Below are 12,483 nucleotides of genomic sequence, written 5' to 3'. Positions count from 1 at the left end.
AGGTGGCTCAGTGGTAGAGCACTTGTCTTGCATGCCTGAGGAGCTGAGTCCAATTCATCAGCACCACATAAGCAAAAAAAAAAAAAAAGATAAAAAGAAAAAAGAAAAAGAAAAAACGCGGAAGTGGCACTGTGGCTCAAGTGGTCGAGCGCTAGCCTTGAGCTGAAGAGCTGAGGGACAGTGCCCAGGCCCAGAGTTAAGTCCCCATGACTGGATCCAAAAAAAATGTACATAAAGTCCATAAAAGACCTAAAACAAAGGTTTAATAGAGAGACAGAACCCCTAAAAAATTACCAACTAGAAGACGGGGAAATCAAAAACAAAGTAGAAATTCTCCACAGCAAATAGATGACATAGAAGATAATCTCAGGGCCAAATACAAAATAGCTCTAATAGGGAAGAGGAAACAATCATTTAGAACAAATCCAAGAAATAAGAAATGATCTTGCCAGAACGTCAAGACTCAGTTAGAAGATCAAATTTTGAGGAGATAGGTATCAAGAAGGAGAAGAGCAGGAAACTAAATGGATGGGAAACATATTACAGAATTCTAGCAGAGAACATGCCAAACATCCAAAGAGACAGGCTCATTCAGAGAAGAGAAGCCTTTAAACAAACACAGAATTCTAGAACTGAACAATCCACCATGACATCATAATCCATTAGAGGATCATTAACGATCAAGGAAAGGATTCTTAAAGCTGCCGTAGAAAAAAGATTGATTATTTATAAAGGACATACAGTCAGAATAAAAACAGATTTCTTAGCTGATATGGTAAAAAGGAGAGCCTGGAATGATGTATGACAAACACTAAAGGTAAACAACTACCAACCGTGAATACGGTCCCAAGCCAAACTTTCCTTTACATTTAAAGGATAAATAAACATATTTCATGACAAAGACAACTTGAAACAACGTATTTCCATCAAATCAGCATGATAGAATTTAATCAAATATATCCTACATAGAGAAGATCAAGAAGAACAAGAACTGGTTATATAAAATGTTTCCTACAAGAGTTCAAGGTAAATTTATTAAGAGTACATCAGGCACAGCTCCTAACAACAGGTGTATAACATAGCAGGACTTATCAGATATTTCTGCCTTAACTCTCAATAGCAATGGACTTAAATTTCCAAATAGAAGACTTAGATTAGATAGCATTTAAAAACAAGGTGCATCCATCTAGTATCTATGAGAGACACATTATCAAACACATTCTATGAAGCTAGAATTAGACTCTTCCCCAAATCACGTAGGGACTCACCAAAGAAAGAGAACTATGGACTCAACTCTTTGATTAGCATTAAAGAAGAACTTCTTAATAAAATTCTCACTAACCAATTTCAGCAACTAACAAAAAAATCATATGGTATGATCAAAAAGGATTCAACTTGGATAAAAGTCGATTTAATATTCTTGTGAATAAACATAATACAAACTATCAGCAGAAGCAGGGTCAAGAAACACATGATCGTCTATAGGGATGTAGAAATAGCTTTTAACAAGATCCAATACCGCTTTATGATTAAAAGGTCTGAGAAGTTAAGAATGCATGGAACATTCCTCAATATAATACTGAGTATGTATATGACACAGATAATTAGCATTTACCTCACGTTGGAAGCCTGAAGACATTAACATCAGGAATGAGACAAGATGTCCACTCTCCCTACTACTCTTCAATATGGTAGTGGAATTTCTTGTAAGAACAATAGACAAGAGAAAAACATCAAGCAGATCCAAATATGGAATAAGTAAAACTATCCCTTTTTACAGATGAAATGTCCCTGTATTTAAAAGACCCTGTGGCTTCCTCCCTCAAGTTAGTACAGGTGATGCTAACCTTCAGCAATGTAGCTGGGTATAAAAACCACAAGAATCAGTAGTTTTTCTGTTACCAACAATGGGAAGATCCACGCTGAAATTCAAAATACAACCTATATGTATTAGCCTCAAAAACAAATTAAATCTACACAGAACAAAACAACAACAACAAAACTAGGAATTAACTAAATTAAAATTGTGAAGGACCTATATGTGAAAACTTTAAAAATATACAAAGGGAAATTGAAGGAGATTCAAGGAAATAGAAAGTCTTTCAATGTTCCTGGTTAGAAGAATTAACATTTTAAACATTGCAATATTTCCCCCAATTTTGCAATGCAATACTCATCAAAATCCTAACAATATTCTTCCATGCAGTAGAGAAAGCAATCCAACTTTAATATGGAATTACAAAATTTCAGATGATACAGAATGCTTAGAAATGAATTCATGTGCCTATAGTCATCTTACACACACACACACACACACACACACACACACACACACACACACACACACACACACAATGGGATTATATTCACCCATCAGAAAGATGACTTTTCACCAGTGGTAAGGAAAATAAAAAGTTTGGGAAAATTATATTAATAGAAAAGAGAAAGGAATGCAGACACAGAGCAATATAGGTTTCATGGATTCATTCATTTATTGAAACTAGAAGGTGCATACAAATCTATAAGTAAACAAGACAGATTCTACCTCGTCCCAGTTAATATGGCCATTACCAAGAAAACTAAGACTAGCAAATGCTGGACAATTGGGAACTCTATTACACTGTTGGTGGGAAATTAAACTCGTTCAACTATTGTGGAATGCAGTACGGAGTTTCCTGAAAAGACTAAACCTATATCTCCCTTAAGACCCAGTAATTTCCCTCAGGGGCAGTAATCCAATCAATAACAAACAGCCTCACATGAAAGCTACCAGTATATCCATGTTCAGGGCCCAGGCCCAGAGTTGAAGGACTGGAAAAAATTTACCACTGCTGGTACAGTTTGATATAAGATACCAAATCAATCTATTTCCAGTAGCTAGTTTAGGACTTAAAGGTAATGGGGGATAAAATGGCTCCTTTGTTGAATGTTAGGAGAAGATGTAGGCAGTCCATGAAATGGGGATTTGTTGTTGTTGTTCGAGGTGCTTGAAGTCTGGGCTTGGGAACTGTCCCTGAACTCTTCAACTCAAGGTGAGTGCTCTACCTCTTGAGTGAAAGTGCCTCTTCTGGTTTTCTGGGGGTTAAATGGAAATAAGAGTTTCAGGGCTTTCTTGCCCAGGCTGTCTTTGAAATGAAGTCCTCAGATCTCAGCTTCCTGAGTAGCTAGGATTATAGCTGTGAGCCACTGGCACCAGGTAAAAATGGGGGATTATTAGAAAAGAAAATCGCCCTCTTCACCTGTGTCTAAACCACAGATACTATTATTAGAACACTTCACCTTTAACTCATTTCATCAGACATTTGTAAATTTTCTCTTTTCCTTCATGTGGGAATACTGCAGTCAATATCAACTCAGCTGAGGGACTGGATCAATTGTATGGTAATTGCTAGCACCTAATTTAAGAACTTTTACATCAAAAGAAATAAAACCCTCATTTGGAAGAATTGTGTTTTCTTTTTATTACAAATCTCTGCTAGATTACTTATTAATGTGATATTGGACCTCCTAAGAGAATGATGACATTTTCTTTCTCTTCAGCCTTCTCCCACATATGGTCAAATATTTAAGAATTCAAAGATTTGTATTGACAGTTGATTAAGCTGACTACTAAGAAAATGTGCATTTCTGGAATTTGATCTGCTGTCTTGTTATTACATGCAAAGGCTTTCTATGATTTATTTGTTCTACAAGGCATTCTACTTTCCAATCTTTGTGTGACCAATTTTAGTGTCTCTGATCAGTCTTTCTTACTCTCTCTCTGGAGTCACATTTGAGTTTGCCTCATAAAAAATATTTTAGTTATCAGCTAAATGACTCTCAGCTTCTGTTTTTTGCCTGATTTCATTTAGGCTGTGATAGCAACCCTGCCTGGCTGTGCTTACTGGAGTTCTTTTTGTGTATTTGTTAGTGTGTGTGTGTGTGTGTGTGTGTGTGTGTGTGTGTGTGTGTGTGCATGTGTGTTTGTGTGTTTTGTTTTAGAGGTCTAGGATTACTATTCAAGGTAGTAGTTTCTCTTGGCCCCTGTGATCCCCTGGCCTAGAGTCGATGGGTTTTTCTAAAGATACAAAGAACAGCTTACTAAATTCCTGTTTTAATTGTCCCACAATGAGGCAATCAGGCATCCTTGCAAAGCCATCAATAATGCTTTGTAACCACTTACAGAAGTTGTCTATCAAGATGGCGTTCCAAGGTTGACTGTGAAAATTGTTCATTTCCAAGCAGGCACCATAAAGCATATCACATTCCTGGGATCAAACATTTGGAAGGAAGGTTCCCCTTCCTTCCTTCTCTTATAATAGATCAAACCATAATATTCTTCAGTTGTAGAGCCTGGAGCACATTTTCTCAAGAATATTCTGTAGTGAAAAAAAGGACCAACTTTCAAAATAAAGGTGAAAATACTTGTCTACAACAGACTGGTTTATCTTGCTTATATCTGTTGTTTTTTTCATTAAATCAAACACATGGATAATTTATATTGGTATCAGACAAGTGGCAAAGGATTAATGGGATAAGCATTCAGTTTACTTTCGTATATCCAATATAATACACTTAGCCCATCATGAAAAATTAACTACAACTCTAGAAAAAATGTCAGGAATATAAAATAAGCCTCAAGATAAGGTCAGATCTGTCTCTTTGCCTTGTGGCAGCGGCAGCAGCGGCGGTGCCCGTAGCCGTCATACCTGCAACACAGAGGGTCTGGGACAAAGGCACCAGATGCAGCAGGCAAGCTGATTCTACTCAACACCAGCAAGAACTGACAAGGAGCAGATATCTTCACACTGCAGATCGCAGACCAGAGACGACCCAGGAACCAAGACTCCGGCAGCATGGAGTAGAAGCCTGACATCCTCACTCCTTCTTAGGGATCAGAGGAGGGAAGGCATTCATGCCCCACCCCATTACTGGAGATCTCCGTCTTTGATACTGACAAAGGCTTGGCTGAGTTGCCAGTTCCAATTCAAGCCTTGGGAGAAAACAAGACAGCTATTTGGCAGGTCACATGAACCTGCCCAGACCTGCCAGGTTCAACTCCACCCAGGAAAAAGTCACCCACCCCAGGCAGAGTAAATCTGCACCCTGGGAGTGGCTTTCTTCACTGGGTAAACAGAGCCAGAGCCTGTGCCTCCCTAAAGCAGCTTAGACATTCTATTGAAATTCAGTAAACATAAACTCTGAGAAAGGCTGCAGGCTGTGCTCTGTGAGTCTCAGAAGCTAGCCCCTCAGGGAAAAGCTACTGTTTGCTGAAAGGCCTCAACTCTACCCAGAACCTAACCTCATCAAAGCATCTCCAAACAAGAGAAAACAGACAACTCCCTCTTTTGCAATACTCAGAACAGATCCCTCTCCCACTGAACTAGCCTGAGAGGAGGATCACAAAGCAGAGCATTTTTCGGCTTGCCCAAACAAACTGCCTTAAGTAACAAATCAAGCCACAGGAAAACCAAACACCACAAGCCGACCAGGGACTCCACCAAGAGTCTGGTTACTGACACAAGGGAAATACAGAATCTTCCTATCCCACAGCCCACAAAAAAAAAAATGAAAGAACTTTCTTTTTGTTTTTGTACGTTATTTTTAATTTTTTGTTTTTTAATTTTTGTTTTTATAGTTTATTGTTTTCTTCCTCATATAATTTTTATTTTAGGTGAATATTTGTGTGTGCTTATTTTTTAATCTCTACTGAACTTTTGTTCCCTTTCTTTCTTTCTTTCTTTCTTTCTTTCTTTCTTTCTTTCTTTCTTTCTTTCTTTCTTTCTTTCTTTCTTTCTTTCTTTCTTTCTTTCTTCCTTCCTTTCTTTCTTTCTTTCTTTCTTTCTTTCTTTCTTTCTTTCTTTCTTTCTTTCTTTCTTTCTGTTCTCATTCTTTTCACTTCTCTTTTATTCGTTTCTGCATGACTTAATTGCTGTTGTGGTCAACCTCAAATATACCCGTCATCGATTATTAGATCTTATCCTACATTGTGTACATACTTAATCCAGAAATTTATTACTCAATTCAAAACCTCTTAGAGATAAATTCTTTAATAGCAGTATTACCTATTTATAGCCATATAATGTTTTAAAACATTTTTATTTTTCTAGTTTTTCATGTCTCCTTTCTATGCCTCCCCTCCTTTCATCCCATCCCCATTCTTCTCTGAATACTACTTCTTCAAACTCGCAGTTTTTAAGGGTTTCATTTTTTAATATTAAATTTGTGTTTTTCCATTTTTTCTTGTCTTTTCTCCTTTTTCTTTTTTTCTTACTATTTTTTCTCTCTCTGCTATCATTCTCTCCAATCAATTTCCCTCTTTGAGATGAGGAAATGGTTAATTCCACTCTCCCTCACCTTCCCACATCCCTCCAATCCTACTGTTCCCCAAATTTTACCTAAACCTAATAATTTCTGGTTGCCAAATTCTCCTTTGCTGTTCTTAGGCCATAAAGACATAGTTGTTTGATGTTCAATAGATTGTATCTCTTGAACCAGATTGTATCTGCAGACTTTTGACTGTGCCACTACGGACTTTGGTTTATGCTTACCTTAAAATAGTGTTCTAGCAAAAAACGTGTTATTCTCATCCCAAATGGGCAGAACAAGCCGGAAAAACACAAGAAAAATGGCAAGCCAGGGGTTCTCAACTCCCATTCATGACAATCAGGGGAGAAAAGAGATAATGAATAATCCAGAGGAGAGTTCTCAAAAAGCTCTACAAACACTACAGGTAAACATGGTAAATGAAAAGAGTTAAAACCTGCAAAAGTCTCAATGTGAGCATGATAGGGAGAAAGAGGAGGCAAACCAAAGATCAATACAGGAAAAGCATTAGCTTGAGGAAGCTACTCAAAGATTGATACAGGAATTTCATGAGCAGATTGAGAACACTCAAAGAGAAATAAAGGAATTGTGTGAGCAGGTTGAGATCAGTCAAAGAGATAGCAATTACGTGAGCTGGCTGAGCACAGACAAAGAGAAAGTCAGGAATGGCGTGAACAGGCTGAGAACACTCAAAGAGAAATTCAGGAAATGTGTAAACGTGGGGATGCTAATCAAAGAGAAATACAGGAACTGAGAGATCGGGATGAGAACAGACAAAGATCAATGGAGGCATTAGTGGAATACAGAAACAGAGAGCTGAAAGAAATCAGTGAGACGGCAAAGGGAATGCTCACTGGAAAACAACAGAAGGAATGGGAGTCCTAGGAAACCATAACCAATCAACTAAGTGATTTGAGAATAAACACTGAGCACCAAAGTAAGGAAGTAAAGAAGTTCTTACAAGATCTAGAACAAAGTTCCAACAAAGAATTTGAAGTCATCAAAGTCAACCAATTAGAAGAAATAATAAAAAACGAAGTAGAAAGTCTTGACAGTAGGTTAGACAATGCAGAAAATCGAATCTCAGGGATTGAATACAGCCTAGATATTATAGAGAAAGAACATAAAACCATCCAAGACAAATCCTAGAAATATGATATATCTACTCAAATCTATTTGGAAAACACCATCAGAAGGCCTAATCTGAGGATAATGGGTGTAGAGGAACACCTAGAGACAGAAGTTAATGGTCTAGGAAATTTGTTTAACAGGATCCTAGCAGAGAACTTCCCAAACATGTAAAAAGACAGGGCTATTCAAATACAAGAAGCTTTTAGAACTCCAAATAGACCAGACCAGAATAGGACATCCCACCGTCAAATTATTATCCGCACAGGATCAATTCAGACCAAGAAAAAAATCTTTAAAGCTGTCAAGGAGAAAAGATCAATAACCTATAAAGGGAAACCAATGAGAATCACCTCAGATTTCTCAGCAGAGAAAATTAAAGCAAGAAAAGCCTGGAATGATGTATACCATCCCCTAAAGACAAGCAACTATCAACCAAGAATACTGTACACAGTTAAACTCTCCTTCATATCCGAAGGTCAAATAAAAAACTTCCATAGTAAAGAAAAATTGAAACAATATATCTCCACCAAACCAGCTCTACAAAGACACCTAAAGATGTCCTACACATAGAAAACCTACAAGGCCACAATAAACACCAAGAAACCGCACCCAAGGTGAGAATCCAAGAACCATAGGAAGTACTCAGTTGAGGAAGCCTTAAAGAAGGTGAATAAAATGGCAGGAACTCCCAAATACCTCTAAGTCCTATCTCTTAACATTAATGGGCTTAACTCTCCAATTAAGTGACGTAGACTAGTTGGATTAAAAAAGAAGCTCCTTCTACCTATTGCCTTCAGGAATCCCACCTTGTCCATAAAAACAACACATTTTGAATGTGAAAGGCTGGAACAAAATTTACCAAGCAAACAACTCCCTATAAACAGGCAGGAATTGCAATACGAATATCAGATAAAATAGACTTCAAATTAAAATTAGTTAGAGGAGATAAAGAAGGTCTCTCAATACTAATTAAGGGATCTCTACTTCAGGAGGTTATTACAACTCTAAATCTCTATTCGTCAAACAATGGATCATCCAAATTTATGCAAAAAACACTACTTTCTCTCAAATCTCATTTAGATCCAAATACATTAATTGTCAGGGACTTTAATACACGACTATCCCCACGAGATAGATCAACTTGGCAAAAACTCAACAGAGAAACCGGAGATACAAACAACTGCATAGAGCAACTACATTTAACAGACACCTACCAAATATTTCACCCAGCATCATCAGAATACACGTTCTTCACAGCAGCACATGGAACATTTTCCAAAATAGACTACATTTTAGGTCCCAAAGCAAACTTTTCCAAATTCAGGAACACTGTAGTAAAACCTTGCATTCTCTCAGATCACAAGGGAAAAAAATTAGAACTCAACACCAAAAGCCACCAAAGAAAGTCCTGTAACATATGGAGGCTGAACAACACACTGTTGAACCACCAGTAGGTCATGGAAGAGATTAGAAATGAAATTCATGTGCTCAAGGTATTCAACATAAATGAGCACACAAACTACTAGCTCCTCTGGGGCACAGCAAAGGCAGTACTCACAGGAAAGTTATATCTTTGAGTTCTTACATCAATAAAATTCAAAAGATCCGAAACTAACAATTTAATGAGACAGCTGAGCCTCCTTGAAAAAGAGCAAGATGAACCCCAATCTTCTAGAAGGAAAGAAATAATTAAAATTAAATCAGAATTAAATGAATTAGAATAAAAAATAGAAAGAATCAACAAAACAAAGAGATGGTTCTTCTAAAAAATCAACAAAATAGATAGACCCCCAGCAAATCTTATCAGAAAAAGAAGAGAATACACCCTAATAAATAAACTCAGAGATGAGAATGGAAATATCACCACAGAAACAAACAAGATTCAGAACATTATAAAGGAATACTTCTCAAACATTTATGCTAATATGTCTGAGAACTTGGCAGAAATGGACCTTTTCCTAGCAAATATCAACATCCCAAAACTAAATTAAGATGAGTTAAACCATCTTAACTAGCCCATATCAAGCATTGAAATAGAAACAGCAATGAGACCTCCCATCTAAGAAAAGCCGAGGACCGCATGGTTTTACAGCAGAGTTCTACAAGGCCTTCAAAGCAGAACACACACCAATACTCTCAAATTTTAAATGGAATTGAAAGAGAAAGTTCACTACCAAATTCATCCTATGAAGCTATAATAACCCTCATCCCAAAATCAGGCAGGGACTCATCAAAGAAAGAGAACTATAGACCCACTTCTTTGATGAACATTGATGCAAAACTTCTCAACAAAATTTTGGCCAATCAACTTCAATAATTCATCCAAAAAATCATATGCCACAATCAAACAGGATTCATTTCAGGGATGAAATGCTGGTTCGAAATATGCAAATCAAATAACATAATTCATCACATCAACAAGAGCAAGAATAAGAACCACATCGTTATCTCAATAGATGCAGAGAAAACATTTGACAAGATCCAACACCCTTTTGTGATGAAGGTTCTGCAAAGACTAGGAATCCATGGAACCTTCCTCAATAAAATAAAGACTGTATATTAAAACCTCTAGCCAGTATTATGCTTGATGTTGAAAAATTAACGCCATGTCCTCTAAACTCAGGAACGAGACAAGGATGCCTACTCACTTCATTGCTCTTCAATCCAGTATTGGAATGCCTAACTACAGCAATAATAAAAGATGCAAACATCAAGGGGTTCCAAATAGGGAAAAAGAAAGTAAAACTTTCCCTCTTTGCAGATGACATGATCTTGCATTTAAAGAATCCCATGGATTCTGCTCTCAAATTCTTCAAGGTGATTCAAAACTTTCATAAAGTATCAGGGTATAAAATTAGCCTTCAAAAATCAATGGCTTTTCTATATGCCAACAATGAGAAAAGTGTAGCTAAAATCAGGAAAGCAACTCCATTCGTAATAGCTCCACAAAAAATAAAATACCTAGGAATTAACCAAACAAGTGAAGGACATCTATGATGAAAACTTTAAAAACCTGAAAAACGAAATCAAAACAGAACTTAGAATGTGGCAAAAACTCCGATGCTCCTGGATTGGAAAAATCAACATCGTGAAAATGGCAATACTTCCCAAGGCTATCTACAAATTCAATGCGATACCTATCAATATTCCAATTTCATTCTTCAGGGAAATAGAAGACTCAATCCAAAAATTCATATAGAACAATAAAAGACCCCGAATAACAATAACAATCTTTAACAGAAAGAACAGTGGTACTGGCACAAGAGCAGACCGCAGGACCAATTGAATAGACTTGAAAACCCAGAAATGAACCTAAAGACCTGTAGCCATCTAATCTTCAGTAAGAGAGCTAACAAAAATAGAATGGAAGAAAGACAGTCTCTTCAGTAAATTGTGCTGGTAAAATTGGTTAACTACTTGTGGAAAACTAAAGCTAGATCCTTATATATCAACTTGCACCAGAATCAACTATACATGGATCAAAGACCTCAGAGTCAAAGCAGATACTCTGAAAACATTATAGAATGGAGTAGGAGAAACCCTAAGCCTCCTTGGTGCAGGCCGAAATTTTTTAAATAGAGACCCACAAACACAACAAAAGAAAGAAAGGGTGGAAAATTGACATTGCATGAAATTTCAGAGCTTCTGCATGGCAAAGGATAAAGCTAGCAAAATCAATAGAAAGCCCACGGATTGGCAGAAGATTTTTCACTAGCCATACAACAGACAAGGGTCTCATATCTAAAATATACCTGGAACTTAAAATTTTAAATCCCCACAAAACAAATCTTCAAACAAACAATTGCCCAATAAATAACTGTGCTAAAGACTTAAAGAGAAACTTCTCTGAAGAAGAAAGAAGGATGGCCAATAGACACATGAAAATATGCTCAAGCTCTCTAGCCATAAAAGAAATGCAAATCAAAACAACAATGATATACCACCTCATCCCAGTTAAAATGGTTATAAACAAGAATTCTAATAACAACAGCTGCTGGAGGGAATACGGATAGAAGGGAACCTTACTGCATTGTTGGTGGGAGTGTAAACTTGTTCAACCACTTTGGAATGTAGTATGGAGGTTCCTCAAAAGACTCCACATAGAGTTCCCTTATGACCCGGCAATCCCACTTTTGGGCAATTACCCAAATATCACAAACAAGACTAAACTAAAGTTTCCAACACGACTATTTTTATTGCAGCATTTTTTACCATAGCTAAGTTATGGAACCAACCCAGATGCCCCTCAGTAGATGAATGGATCAAGACAATGTGGTATATATACCCAATGGAATTCTATGCCTCCATCAGAAAGAATGACATTGCCACATTTGTTAGAAAATGGAAAGACTTGGAAAAAATTATATTAAGTGAAGTAAGCCAGACCCAAAAAAACATAGGTCCCATGGTTTCCCTTATTTGCAATATCTCGTATATGTCTGAGTCAAGCAGAAAAGTTCAGATAAGTTGATATTAGTGCAATGAACCCCAAGATAAGTATTCAAATTTTTTTGTTGTTTTTTCCTTTTATTCAATTGTTTCTATCATATTTATAAGATGATGTTTGTCTTGAGCATCCCTCCCTTTTTCGTGTTCTTTGTTTTGTTGAATGTTGCAGATCTGATGGCAGTATTCTTCTGCTGGTGTTCTTGTAGTTGTTCTTGTCCTCAGCTCTCTCATGGAATCTTGTTGTATCAGACATCTGAGAGCTGTGATGGGAAAGATGGGATGGCCACATTCCCAGGCTCTGGGAAATCCTTTCTTCTCTCACTCAGTGACTAGGCGTCAATATCCTAACCTACTCCAAAGTTTCCTCGAATCTCTTGCTCACCACTCAGCTACCTCTACTTTCCTCAATGGCCAGTAGTGGTGTCAACCAACAGAGGGAATTCTGGTGCTACAGGGCAGCATGGAATGTGGGCGTGGCCAGCATTCTTGAATCCCATTGGTCAGAAAGAACCATGAAAGAATGGGGTTGTGGCTGGAATCCTGTGATGCAGGCAGCATGGGCGGAGTAAAGATGACAGCGGCTTCGCCAGACCCTTT

Source organism: Dipodomys spectabilis, unplaced genomic scaffold (assembly GCF_019054845.1).
Source record: "Dipodomys spectabilis isolate Male_0828 unplaced genomic scaffold, ASM1905484v1 ptg000269l, whole genome shotgun sequence".
Lineage (NCBI taxonomy): Eukaryota > Metazoa > Chordata > Mammalia > Rodentia > Heteromyidae > Dipodomys > Dipodomys spectabilis.
Note: the sequence above shows the minus strand (reverse complement) of the source record.